The sequence below is a fragment of the Mytilus californianus genome, unplaced genomic scaffold (assembly GCF_021869535.1).
Source record: "Mytilus californianus isolate M0D057914Y unplaced genomic scaffold, xbMytCali1.0.p SCAF_20, whole genome shotgun sequence".
Classification (NCBI taxonomy): domain Eukaryota; kingdom Metazoa; phylum Mollusca; class Bivalvia; order Mytilida; family Mytilidae; genus Mytilus; species Mytilus californianus.
Window position 1 is genome coordinate 11,296,946 of NW_026262669.1, and position 14,378 is coordinate 11,311,323.

The 14,378-nt window shown below is 35.3% G+C and overlaps 1 long non-coding RNA gene across 2 annotated transcripts; it reads right to left on the minus strand.

The window, feature by feature from the left end:
• Nucleotides 1–1,710: 1,710 nt before the first annotated feature.
• LOC127731785 (uncharacterized) lies at nt 1,711–4,760 on the minus strand. Of its 2 annotated transcripts, none has more exons than XR_007995781.1 (2): nt 4,702–4,760; nt 1,711–1,824 (listed from the first exon to the last, which is right to left on the minus strand). It is a non-coding gene; the product is annotated as an uncharacterized LOC127731785 (long non-coding RNA). The 2 variants fall into 2 exon arrangements; XR_007995782.1 differs by lacking the exon at nt 4,702–4,760 and adding an exon at nt 4,481–4,516.
• Nucleotides 4,761–14,378: the final 9,618 nt, after the last annotated feature.

The window sequence follows — 14,378 nt, forward strand, 5'->3', positions numbered from 1 at the left end:
ACAGCACATCAGGTTCAACACTCAAAACTAGTGGAACTACCGGATATTTGTAGGTCAGCACGGACAGGACATCAGGACCAATTCTACACTCAAAACTAGTGGACCCATCTGATATTTAGTGGTCAGGACATAGGGACCACCACTTCACTCAAGACTGGTGGACCTAACATATATTAGGTGGTCAGGACCGACAGGACATCGGGACTACCACTTAACTCAAAACTGGTGGACCTACCATATATTTGGTGGTCAGGACCGACAGGACATCGGGACTACCACTAAACTCAAAACTGGCGGACCTACCATATATTTGGTGGTCAGGACCGACAGGACATTGGGACTACCAGTAAACTCCAAACTGGTGGACCTACCCTATAATTGGTGGTCAGGACCAACAGGACATCGGGACTACCACTAAACTCAAAACTGGTGGACCTACCATATATTTGGTGGTCAGGAGCGACAGGACATTGGGACTACCAGTAAACTCAAAACTGGTGGACCTACCATATAATTTGTGGTTAGGACAGACAGGACATTGGGAACCCCACTACACTCATAACTAGTGGACCTATCTGATATTGTGTGGTCAGTACAGACAGGACATCGGGACCACCACACTCAACACTAGTGGACCTACCGGATATTTGGTGGTCAGGACCAACACTACACCCATTACTGGTGGACCTACCTGATGTTATTGAGGGCCAGTTTTTGAGAACACTGCTCTGGTGGATAGTTGTCTCATTGGCAATCATACCACATCTTCTTTTTTATAGCGTAATCTCAGATTAGAATAATTTTATTCTGGTGAAAGCTAGTATTATCCTGATGAGGGATAGTGTTATCCAGGTGAACGCTGGTATTATTCGGATGAGGGAGAGTGTTATCCCAGTGAAGGTTAGTGCTATCCAGCTGAGAGATAGGGGTTTCCCAGTGAAGGCTTATGCTAGTGCTATCCTGGTGAAGAGTAGTGTTATCCTGGTGAGGGATAGTGTTATCCCATTGAAGGCTAGTGTTATCCTGGTGAAGAATAGTTTTATCCTGGTGAGGGATAGTGTTATCCCAGTGAAGGCTAGTGTTATCCTGGTGAAGAATAGTTTTCCTGGTGATGGATAGTGTTATCCCAGTGTAGGCTAGTGTTATCCTGGTGAAAGCTCTTGTTATTCTGGTTAGGTATAGTGTTGTCCTGGTGAGAGATAGTGTTATCCTGGTGAAGAATAATGTTATCCTGGTGAGGGATAGTGTTATCCCAGTGAAGGCTAGTGCTATCCTGGTGAAAGCTAGTGTTATCCTGGTATGGAAGTGTTGTCCTGGTGAGGGATAGTGTTATATAAGTGAAAGCTAGTGTTATCCTGGTGAGAGATAGGGGTTTCCCAGTGAAGGCTAGTGCTATATTGGTGGAGGATAGTGTTGTCCTGAAGAGGGATAGCGTTAACCATGTGAAGAATAGTTATCCTGATGATGGATAGTGTTGTCCAAGTGAAGGCTAGTGTTATTCTGGTGAAAGCTAGTGTTATCCTTGTGAGGGATAGTGTTATCTTGCTGAGGGAAAATATTTTCCCAGTGAAGGAAGTGTTATCCTGGTGAAAGCTAGTGTTATCCTGGTAAGGGATAGTGTTATCTTGCTGAGGGATAGTGTTATGCCAGTGAAGGCTACTTTAATATCAGTCTTACTTGTGACAGACAAATCAAGATTATAAAACAAGATCACAAAATTTTTGTTTTATTTATACAATCTATCAAAGTCAACATTAAAATCAAATGTTCCATTCATTCTCTATAAAGTTCTGTCTTGACTCTTCCAATCATCACTCTGCTTTTCTGAAAGAAAAAAAAACAGAAAATGGATTACTATTGAACAAAAGGAAACTTTGACAATATATTTTCAAACAATGAACCAAAGTTTTGTGAAAATTGCTCACAGCATTTTTGAGTGATGGTCAGAAAGCAACAAAATCCCCTATTATGAATAAAATCCCATAACTCGGAAAAGTAAAATCTAAAGTTTATAAAAACCAAAAGCATTCCACTTCAATAGATATAAATAGTTCACCAAAGTTTAATGAAAATTGGTAAAAGGGTTATTGTCCTAAGTGTTGACTACTTGACTACAGATGGACAGACAACGGTCTACCATAATTCATACCGTATTTAAAGACAGTCTTATAATAAAATACTACGCTGAGCGCTGCTGGATATGACCGCAGAGGTCCAACCCTGAACAGTTGGGGCAAAAATGGACACAATATTCGTGCTTGATACAGGTCTGAATTTGGATTGTAATTAAATATTTGACACATAATAGGTTTCTGACACAGAATAACTGTGGTCAAAGAACTTAGAATTGGTTATTTGATTTGAATTTATATTCAATATTTTGCTTTTGTGCAATACACCATGCTGTTGCGTATTGACATCCCCCAACCCCTTTATTTTGCAAAAAAAAAAATATTTGAAGAAATTTTCTTTTTAATTTCTGAAATCTGAAATGAGAAAATTGCCCCCCCCCCCCCTCAATTTTTTTTCACCTCCCCCCCCCCCTTTTTCCAAAAAAAAAAAATTCTTTCCCTCAAGATATGGTCATAATCTCAATTCAAATTTCCAATGGAGTTTGCAACCATAATTACCAATTTAAATACATCATAAAAGTCTTAAAATAGAAAATGACATACATAATCATGGCTAAAATTAATATTCCTTTAATAGTAACTTCTAAAAGTTAATTGACAGCTAATCACCTCAAGACAATACAACATCTTTATACATATTTAAAAGCAATGTAAGGGAGGTAATCCAATTTTTTTTTAAATACTTTAAATGAATTTGGATTACCTCCCTTACACTGCTTTTAAATTGTCCATTAACCAGGAAACCCTTGTTTTTCACCCTTTTTTGCCCCTAATTCCTAAACGATTTGAGACATAACCCCCCAAAGCCAATCCCTTTGTGGTATGGAAACTTGTGGTATAATTTCAGAGAGTTCCATACACTTAAACACAAGTTATTGTCTGAATGTTACAAAAATGCTTATTTTTGGCCCCTTTTGGCCCCTAATTCCTTAACAGTTGGTACCATAACCCCCAAAATCAATCCCAACCTGTGGTATTGAACCTTATGGTAAAATTTCATAGAGATCAATTCACTTAAACTAAAGTTATTGTGCGAAAACCAATGTGTCTTCGGAATACGACGACGACGCCAACGTCATACCAATATACGATTTGCAGTCGTATTAAAACCAAGAACTAAGAAAAGACAAACAAGTTCATAAAATACCGCATACATCTGACATAGAAAAAAAAAGACTAAGCACCATAAACCCCATCAAAAACTGGGGGTGATTAAAGGTTTTCCCAAGGGTAAACCCCATCAAAAACTGGGGGTGATTTAAGGTTCTCCCAAGGGTAAACCCCATCAAAAACTGGGAGTGATTTAAGGTTCTCCCAAGGGTTAACCCCATCAAAAACTGGGGGTGATTTAAGGTTCTCCCAAGGGTATGCAAATTATGCTTTATTAGTGGCATCCGTTAGTGTTGCTCATTGAACATGTACATAAGTATAAATTCAGTTATTCTCATAAAGGGGGTGTCACAATCAAGGAAAAGACTTACCTTTAATTAACCCTGGTACATTGTAGCTGGTTTCAGGAGACTTACCTTTAATTAACCCTGGTACATTGTAGCTGGTCTCAGGAGACTTACCTTTAATCAACCATGGTACATTGTAGCTGGTCACAGGTGACTTACCTTTAATTAATTCTGGTACATTGTAGCTGGTCTCAGGAGACTTACCTGTAATCAACCCTGGTACATTGTAGGCTAGCTGGTCACAGGTGACTTACCTTTAATCAATCCTGGTACATTACAGCTGGTCTCAGGAGACTTACCTGTAATCAACCCTGGTACATTGTAGCTGGTCTCAGGAGACTTACCTGTAATCAACCCTGGTACATTGTAGCTGGTCTCAGGAGACTTACCTTTAATTAACCCTGGTACATTGTAGCTGGTCTCAGGAGACTTACCTTTAATCAACCCTGGCACATTACAGCTGGTCTCAGGAGACTTACCTTTAATTAACCCTGGTACATTGTAGCTGGTCTCAGGAGACTTACCTTTAATAAACCCTGGTACATTGTAGATGGTCTCAGGATTCTGATTTTTGATTTTTTGTGTTTTTAACGCCACTTTTAAGCACTGCTTTTGAGCTATTTCGTGGCGGCCAGTTTTTATTGGTGGAGAAAGCCAGAGTGCCTGGATAAAACCACCGACCTTCGATAGGAAAACTGACAATCCTAGTCAATTAAGATTGGAGTCCCGTGCACCTGCATGAGCGGGGTTCAAACTCACAACCTCAGTGTTGACTGGCTAGTGATTACAGTAGTAACTACTTAGACCACTCTGCCACCAAGGCCCTGATGGTCTCAGGAGACTTACCTTTAATTAAACCTGGTACATTACAGCTGGTCTCAGGAGACTTACCTTTAATCAACCCTGGTACATTGTAGCTGGTCTCAGGTGACTTACCTATAATTAACCCTGGTACATTACAGCTCATCTCAGGTGACTTACCTTCAATTAACCCTGGTACATTACAGCTGGTCACAGGTGACTTACCTTTAATTAACCCTGGTACATTGCAGCTGGTCTCAGAATTACCTTTAATTAACCCTGGTACATGTAGCTGTTCTCAGGAGACTTACCTTTAATCAACCCTGGTACATTGTAGCTGGTCACAGAATTACCTTTAATAAACCCTGGTACATTGTAGCTGGTCTCTGGAGACTTACCTTTAATTAACCCTGGTACATGCAGCTGGTCTCAGGAGACTTACCTTTAATTAACCCTGGTACATGCAGCTGGTCTCAGGAGACTTACCTTTAATTAACCCTGGTACATGCAGCTGGTCTCAGGAGACTTACCTTTAATCAACCCTGGTACATTGCAGCTCGTCTCTGGAACCAGAAGGGTAGATCACAGGCTGATATCCAGAACAGCACATACCAAAATGTGAACCAATTTCTCTGCCATCGTTTTCCCGAGTTGAATTTGGTCATTCCAATAAGGGACTACAAATAAATCAGAATTATTGTAAGAATGGACATAGTTATTGGTTTTGGTATACAGGAATATATAATATATATTGCAGGTGGTCCTCATACAAGGCTATTATCATGATCATGATTATACAGTTATAGTCTTTGTATGAGGTCGATACAAGGTTATAGTATTAATCCAATGTTTTTAAGGATTTGTGATTTGCTTAAACTTGATCACATATGATAAAAATAAGGAGCTGTGGTATGATTGCCAATGAGACAACTATCCACCTAAGTTCAAATGAAGTGGATAAAAGCAATTATAGGCAACCGTACAGCCTTCAACAATGAGAAAAAAACCCATACCGTATAGTCTGCTATAAAAGGCCCCGACATGAAAAATATGAATTAATTCAATTGAGAAAACTAACGGCCTAATTTATAGCTAAACAATTTACAAAAAACAATAAGCCAAACGTTTTAAACTCATCAGATCCACACAAAGCAGAAAAACATCCCAAAAAAACACAGACCAGACTTGGCAGGGTATTTATCCATCCCTCATCCTTGACAACAAAAAAGACACTAGTAAGCATAGATCTGAGAATACTGGCAGTTACTAACAGAGAGTTCAAAGCCAATATCAACTAATACAAAATAAATAGAGAATGTGTCCATGGGACACAGATGATGCCCCCGCTTGCATATCATATATAGTTATAAAGGGACATAACTGATGAACGGTAAAAGTGACGCTACCCAAATTTGTACTTGATCTGAGTTTTGTGGTAATAGGAACTGTATTGTGTATAAGTTTCACAACATTTGGTTGAGGCTAACTTAAGTTAGAGAAAGGAAACGCAAAAATTAAGCAGTTTTTCAAATTATAAAGGGGCATAACTCTAGAACGGTTAAAGTGACACCACCAAAATGCATACTTGATCTGTATTTTGTTTTAATAAGCATTGTGTATAAGTTTCATAACATTTGGTTGAGGCAAACTAAAGTTAGAGAACAGAAACTAAAAATTTAGGATTTTTTCCATTTGTAAAGGGGCATAACTCTAGAACGGTTAAAGTGACACCACCAGATTTCAAACTTGATCTGTGTTTTGTGGTAATATACATGATATAAATTTTGTATAAGTTTCATAACATTTGGTTGAGGCAAACTAAAGTTAGAGAACAGAAACGAAAAATTCAGCAATATATCCATTTGTAAAGGGGCATAACTCTAGAACGCAGGGGTGTGGAAATGCCATGCCCGACTCGTACATTTGACCGACAGGACAAGCAATTTTTTGTGTCTTTGTTGTCCGTGGACAAATTAAAAAAAAATTGCTTGACAAAGTCACATTGTTAATTTATATTATCATATAAAAAAAGTCCTCAAAATTCATTCATAAAAGTAGAAAAAATATAAAATAACAAGACGAAAGCAACATGTTTTAGTAAAACAACATCAATGATCAAGAAATAGTTTGATTACCAAACTACAAAAAATAAGTATGCCGACCCGGGTTTCATTAATATTGTGTAATATTTTCCCATCGACCCAGGATCGTTGATCAGGTTATAGCAACGGTAAACCGGAAATGATCATTATTAATTTCGAGCACTGATTTCTCAGTCAAGTTGGATAAGTATTGGATACGTCATCGCTCGGAAGTTGACCAACGGAAAAGGAGGAGCCTCATTAAAAATAAAATTTTGAGCTAAGAACTTAGTTTTTACAAGAAAGGGAAATCAGAGGCGGCAAAGCGCAAATATTATAAAAATAAACAGAATAGAGGATTTTAAATTTTCTATAATATTTTGATTTCACTTATAATTAGTTATCTAAAAAATCTAAAATTTACAATTGGTCCACCAAAAGTTTATTGGGAGGATAAGGAGGGGGTGCATACAACAATTCAATAAGTCATCATTTATTTGGTTTCACCTCTTCATTAACTAGAAAATTTTGCACTGGCTCACCGTGAATAAACTATAAGTCATGATATAATCTCCTAGGTCCAGGCCTCTAGATTCTTTAATTTAGTGTTGTCTTGGGGATGGTTTCAGAACTGTTTTAGAAACATACACGTTAACAGAAAAATACATCTTCATTCCAAAATTCATTAAGAAATCAGGGCAAGTAACTTTACTTTCGGACAAGTAAAATTTACAATTTTACTTGCCCGGGGACAAGTGGTCACAACAAATATTTCCACACCCCTGGTGATTATTTCTGTGTTGGCCTTGTTATTGGTCCTCAGCCAGCTGTATTATATATAATAATAATAATAATAATAATAAATTCTTTATTTAAAGAGGGTAAACTCAGTTAGTTACAATAAACTAATCTTCCCTGAGGCCCTCACATACAAATTACAATACAAATCAAATCAATGTAATATTACTAACATGATACGATATAAGGCTGTTCAAGATGCACATGTAGTCAAAAAATCAAATAAAAATAAAAATAAAAGAATATACAAATCCATTGTAGAAAACATAATCTTATCAGGACTGTGTTAAGTACTTCTTGATACTTTGTTTAAAAGTATAAGTGTTTTGAGCTTTATGCATTTTGTGTGGTAGTCCATTCCATAACACTGATCCAGAATAAACAAAAGATTTCTTAAATAGCTCAGCTTTTGGCTTAGGAACTATCATATTACCTTGAGTGACACCTCTCAAGGAGTAAGGATTATTATCTGATTTCAGTTTAAACTTTTGAACTAGGTACATTGGAGCTTCCATACGCATACATTTATATAGAAGTAAATATTTGTGGTATTTGATTCTATTGTCAACTGTCATCCACCCAAGTTCTTTAAATAAGGGCCTTTTTTGGAGTTTTAAAATTCTTGTTATCCCTTCATTTTTACATTCACCCCAAATAATACAGCAGTAGTCAATCAGGGGCAGAATATACCCATTGTAATATGTTTTCCTTGCATTTATATCTAAAAATTTCTTTATTTTAGAAAGAAGGTATATTCTGGATGATATATTAGCACAAACTTGGTCAATTTGATTTCTCCAGCTAAGTGTGCTGTCAATTTTAACACCTAATAATTTTTCACATGAAGAATTTTGTAATACTTTTGAATTTATTATCAAGTTTGGTTGATAAGTCTGAATTGATAGTTTCTGCTTTGTTCCAGTAACCAATCATTTTGTTTTGTTTTCATTAATGAACATGTTATTCATTTTGCACCACTCTTCAACCCTGTATAAATCTTCTTGAACATCATCATCATGATCATGTATATTTTCTATGTTTTTCCCTGATTTATGAAGAGTGGTGTCATCACTACATCAGCATATAGGTCTGTTTCACAATTTTCAATGCATAAGGGAAGGTCGTTTATAAATAGCACAAACAATAGAGGACCAAGTATAGAACCTTGGGGTACACCAAATTTTACATGTTGTTGTTTAGAGTAAACATTACAAATGTTTACCTGCTGTTTTCTGTTATTCAGGTATGACTTGAAAAAACTAACAGAAGCCTCACTAAATCCATAAATTTCAAGCTTTAAGCAAAGAATGTCATGATCTACCAAATCAAAAGCTTTTTTAAAATCTAATAAAATTGCTAGGTTTAAATTACCATCATTCATTTCTTGCAACCATTTGTCAATGATATTAATAAGTGCAGTTTGACAAGAATGCTGCGGCCTGAAACCAGATTGTGTAGGGTGTAAAAGTTTAAGTTTAGATAAGTATTTGTACATATTATTAGAAACATGTCTTTCTATTAATTTTGATAAAGTTGGAAGAACAGATATAGGTCTGTAATTTGTTGCTAAAAGCTTGTCACTATCCTTGAAAACTGGTGTTACCTTAGCATTTTTCAGTAAAGAAGGATATATACCAGTATCTATCATTCGATTAAATATGTATGTGAGAGGTGATGCAATAACAGGGGCGCTTAATCTTAGAATTTTTGGTCCTATATTATCCATACCAGATGCTTTGTTTATATCAAGTTTTGTTAACTCATTAAATAGCTCATTCATGATCACTGGTGGTATAGAAAATTTATCATGTTTATGTAATTTATTTATAACAAATTTACCAAGATTACTGAAATCTGCTTTGTTTACAGGTGTATAACTTCCTTGTTCTCTTAATTTTTCAGCACAGGAAGTGAAAAAGTTATTAAAAGTTTCTGCTATTGATTTTTTACTTTTAGTTGTATTGTTATCTTCTGTGGCTAACTCATATGGTGTATTTTTAACTTTTGGGTTCAGACTGTGAAGACATTTCCATAAAGTTTTAGGGTCATTGGAGTCTTTTACCATATTTTTATAATAATTCTTTTTTGAGCTATCTATGATATGTTTAGTTTTATTTCTCCAAAATCTATACTCACTCCATAAACCAAGTGCATTATATTTATCTCTCATATTCCTAGCGTAAATGATTTCACTGTTATACCATTCAGGCTGTCTGTCCCTTTTAACTCTCTTTTTAACAACAGGAGCATGTTTATCTAAAGCTTTCGGCTTCGCCTCAGGCCAATACAGTAAGCCTCGGACCAATAACAAAGCCAATACAGAAATAATCATGTAATAATATCATAATATCGACCTAAGAGAAGCATATGGACTGAGGACAAAGGTCGATAAGCTTCCCTAGGTCGATATAACATTGTATTGACCTCAAACAAAGGCTAAAATTGTAACATTATTATTCAACAACTATATATTGCATGAACAATGTAAAATTGGGGATTTCTAGAATGTATTTTTAGTAATATGCTGTACATGCTGTATTCCCTATGCAATATGTTGCTTTTGACCTACGAAAAGCTAAACACAACAGCATTGGCATGCAAACTGAGTAAATACAAATGTACATGTGATACAGTTTTAACATGTTTAATGAATCACAAATCGTTAAAAAAATATTTGATTAATAATATATGAATATTATACAGTTATAGCCTTTGTATGAGGTCGATATAACATTGTACTGACCTCAACCAAAGGCAACAATTGTAATCTTATTAATCAAAAATTATAGCATGAACAATGTTAAATTGGGGAATTCTATAATCACTGATAATGTTTTTTTAGTAACATGCTGTATGCCCTACATGCAATATGGGTTTTTTGACCTACGAAAAGCTGAACACAACAGTAAACTGATTATTGGCATGCAAACTGAGTAAATATAAATGTACATGTGATAAAGTTTTCACAGTATTTCCCACTGGGCTGGGCAATAATTATAAAACCAGGGTTTTTGCCAACCCTGGTGCTAATGCTTATACAACTGCATACCAATTAACATTGGCCTACCACTAACGATTCCCCTTGAACTGACCTTATCACAAACTAATACATATAAACTAAGCAAACGTTTCAAAGTCAATAGACCATGACTGAGTTGGTTTTAAAGGGGGGATGGGAGCCAAGTAATCTCCATGGAAATGAGATATGCCAATGCTTATACAACTGCATACCAAATACCATTGACCTACTACTAGTGGTTCACCATAAATTAGACCTAATCACAAACTAATACATTGTTGATGCTGCCGCTGACACCGGAAACAGCATACCTATGTCTTACTTTTTGACTCTGGAATCAAGGCGAGACAAAAACTGTCAAAATTGGTGCAATTTGGGTACCCTCATGTTGTATTTTACTTATACTTATTAATATAGGCCAGGTTATATGTTTGACTAACAGGTTGGGGATGATCTCCCAAATTATGACATCATATAACCCATTTCATTTGCATTTGGGATATTATAGCACAAATGGGATAAAAGCAGGTTGGGGAGAATCCTCATAAATGGGTACTACCCTCATTTATGTGTATTATACCCCAAAATGTGCATCAAAATGATCAATTTGCAGTGATAAAAATATAAACATTGGATTTACAGATAAAAGTTGTTCCAAATATGATCATGATGATGGATTTTCCCCCTTTTTAGTTAAAAAGACAAATTTACTCTTTTTTCTTTTCTACAACAGCAAAATAACCCCTTGTCTGAGAGACAGTCCCTCATTTAAGGGATATCCTCATTAGGGGGTTGTTCCAAACCTCACCTGTTATTTGAGTAACTTTCGAGTCAAATTTAAAGTTTGAAAAACATATTAGTACTATTGTTAATAAAGCACAGAGAGTTTTATCTCTTATTCATCATTCCTTTGACTACATGGATCAGGATATGTTTCTTACTCTTTATAAGTCAATTGTTCGTCCACTGTTGGAATATGCTACATGTGTTTGGTCTCAGCACCTTAAAAAAGATATTCGTAAATTGGAATCTGTCCAAAGTAGGGCCACTAAACTTGTAAAGAATATAAATCATTTAAGTTATGAAGATAGATTACGCTCATTGGGATTGCCAACCTTGGAATATCGTAGGGATAGAAATGATATGATACAAGTATATAAACATGATAAAGCGTTGCAATTTGGTAGAGATGATAGAAACTGGATGAGCTTATTTACTTTAGCACCATCTAATAATACTAGAAGTCACTCATTAAAACTCTTTAAGAAACAGTGTAAGACGACACATAGACTAAATTCTTTTTTCAATTAGAGTAGTGGATCAGTGGAATAACCTGTCAGATTTAACAGTGACGGCAAAGACTTTGAATAATTTTAAGTCGGCGTTAAATGGCGAGAATTGGAACCCGTATAAATTTATATGTTCAAGTTAATTGTTAAGCTGCGCACACCTATATAAGTTCTATTTTTATAAGTATAATATGGTATATAAATATATTATTATGTGATTATTATGAGAGGAGAAATTGCATTACGACAATCCAAGATGAGGGGTCAGTAGAAGCCTTTGGCTTATTTTAAGGACAAGAAAGATAAAGGTATAAAGGTATTATGAGGATCTTCCCCGTGGCCGTGTTCCCCAACCTGATATAAATTTAGAACATTTTTCAGTTCAAAAAATTTAATTTTCTATGTTTTTTATATGTTAACATTTGCACTTTGTAATATTTACAACATAAATTTATTTCCCATTTTCCAAAGGGGATATAATAACCCATTGATTTGGGATGTGGGAGATAATCCCCAACCAGTAATTCCTGTCGAAGAGATAACGGAAACTAAAATATCAATGCATCTGCCGTATGTTTGACGTGCTCTGAAAATGTACCTGAACTGGCATTTCTACATGGTCCCCTCTCTTAGCCAAAGTTGTGGAGAACTGGCGTTTTACAACCAAACTAAAGAGACGAGGAATCTTCGAAGCCATGGTGTTATGAAAAGTGTCCTTGAAAGGTTATAAGTGTTGAATACTGCTAGCCTGCCTTTACATCTCCTTGCTCAAGGGTTTCAAGGAGAGGGAACCAGTTCATATTTCTTTTGAGACATTTTCGTTCCTTTAATGCTTTTTTCGTACCTAAATCTCTCCAATATGTCGCCCCATAATTGTACCGCACAAAGACAATAAAATTGCACAGTAGACAAACAAACCTTTATAGTTTAATAATAATAATAATAATAATAATAATAATAATAATAATAATAATAACACTGATGATGATGATGATGATGATGATGATGATGATGATGATGATGATGATGATGATGTACATTTTTTTTGCTTTTTTATGTAAAATATCCAATAATTATGTGAGGCTCATTTCTTTTCTGATTTTGATGACATTGTTCAGAAAGATTCGCAACTTTCAATGGCTCATAGCAATCGTTTTTTAATTTACAATTTCAAGAGTTCATTATTTAATTGCACACTTTAGTGTTAATGTCACAATATTGCTATAAATATATACTAGTGCTGTAACTTGTAACGTAAAAAGGTTTATGGTTAAAGTATGATTTATATATTATATATAAAAAAACAAATATTTCTGAGTTTGATAATGCACATTTAATGAAAACCTGTTATATGAAACGAGTTGAATCCAAAGTCAAAGAAAAGCCAAAGCTATATCATCGGAATTTCTCAACACCTTTGAGAGACCAGATACCAACAATAGTATATGGTCTGGTATTTTAGAAACTACTATATAGTAACTGAGTGTAATACTGAGTTCAAGGTCAAGAAAAACTCATTCTTTCCTAATATATTAGTGGAGTGGAACCCTCTGGGTTAAAACTTCAAGCGTTCAAACAACAGTTTTTACGAAATGTGAAAAAAGTTTGGAACCTCCTACTTCGATACCGAGCTACCAATTTTAGAAACAAGAGGCTCCAAGGAGCCTGTATGGCTCGGTATGGCTCACCTGACATGTTTGCCACAAAAAAATATAATACAATGGAAAAAGATTGTCTTGCTTATCATTTCGACTGGGACACGTTCAATTGTCGTTTTAAATATTATACGCAGAAAAAAAGAAAAAAAATATAATTGGTAAAAATTGTCATTTAAAGGTAATATGATCTCTAAGGAATCATCCAATGGATTCAGTCATTATGGCGTTTTGGAGATCTTGTATTGGTAATTATTTCACCCTTAACAGTTTCTACATACAAGTGTACCTATTTTAGTTTTCTAGGTGATGGGCAAAAACACAATAAATAGTCTAAAGTCTTCATTTAAGGGCAATAACTCCTAAAGGAGTTATCCAATGGTATTGTCCGATTATTTTCTTTTGTAAATCCCTTATTACTGATCATTTCTGGCTTTAACAGTTGCTACCTAATCTAATGTAGTTATTGAGATAATAGGCGAAACCATGAAAATAAGCCAAACAATTGTATGTTGACTGACAAAAAATATACTAGATACCCTAAGGATCATTCACCCCTAGCTTTGTTGAACTTATTTCAATAGTTTCAGAGCAGAGGACGTTAACAGTAGACTATCAAGTTTACACTTTAGACGAGGTCGTTTACGGTAGACTTAAAAGTTTACACTTTAGATGAGGACGTTAACAGTAGACTATCAAGTTTACACTTTAGATGAGGACGTTAACAGAAGACTATCAAATTAACACTTTAGATGAGGACGTCAACAGTAGACTATAAAGTTAACACTTTAGATGAGGACGTTAACATTAGACTATCAAGTTTACACTTTAGATGAGAACGTTAACAGTAGAATATCAAGTTTACACTTTAGATGAGGACGTTAACAGTAGACTATCAAGTTAACAGTTTATATGAGGACGTTAAACTATCAAGTTAACACTTCAGATGAGGACGTTAACAGTAGGGTTACAAGTTTACACTTTAGATGAGGACGTTAACAGTAGGGTTACAAGTTTACACTTTAGATGAAGACGTTTAACAGTAGACTATCAAGTTTACATTTGAGATGAGGATATTAACAGAAGACGTTTTCAGTACACTTACAAGTTTACACTTTGATGAGGACGTTTACAGTAGACTTATAA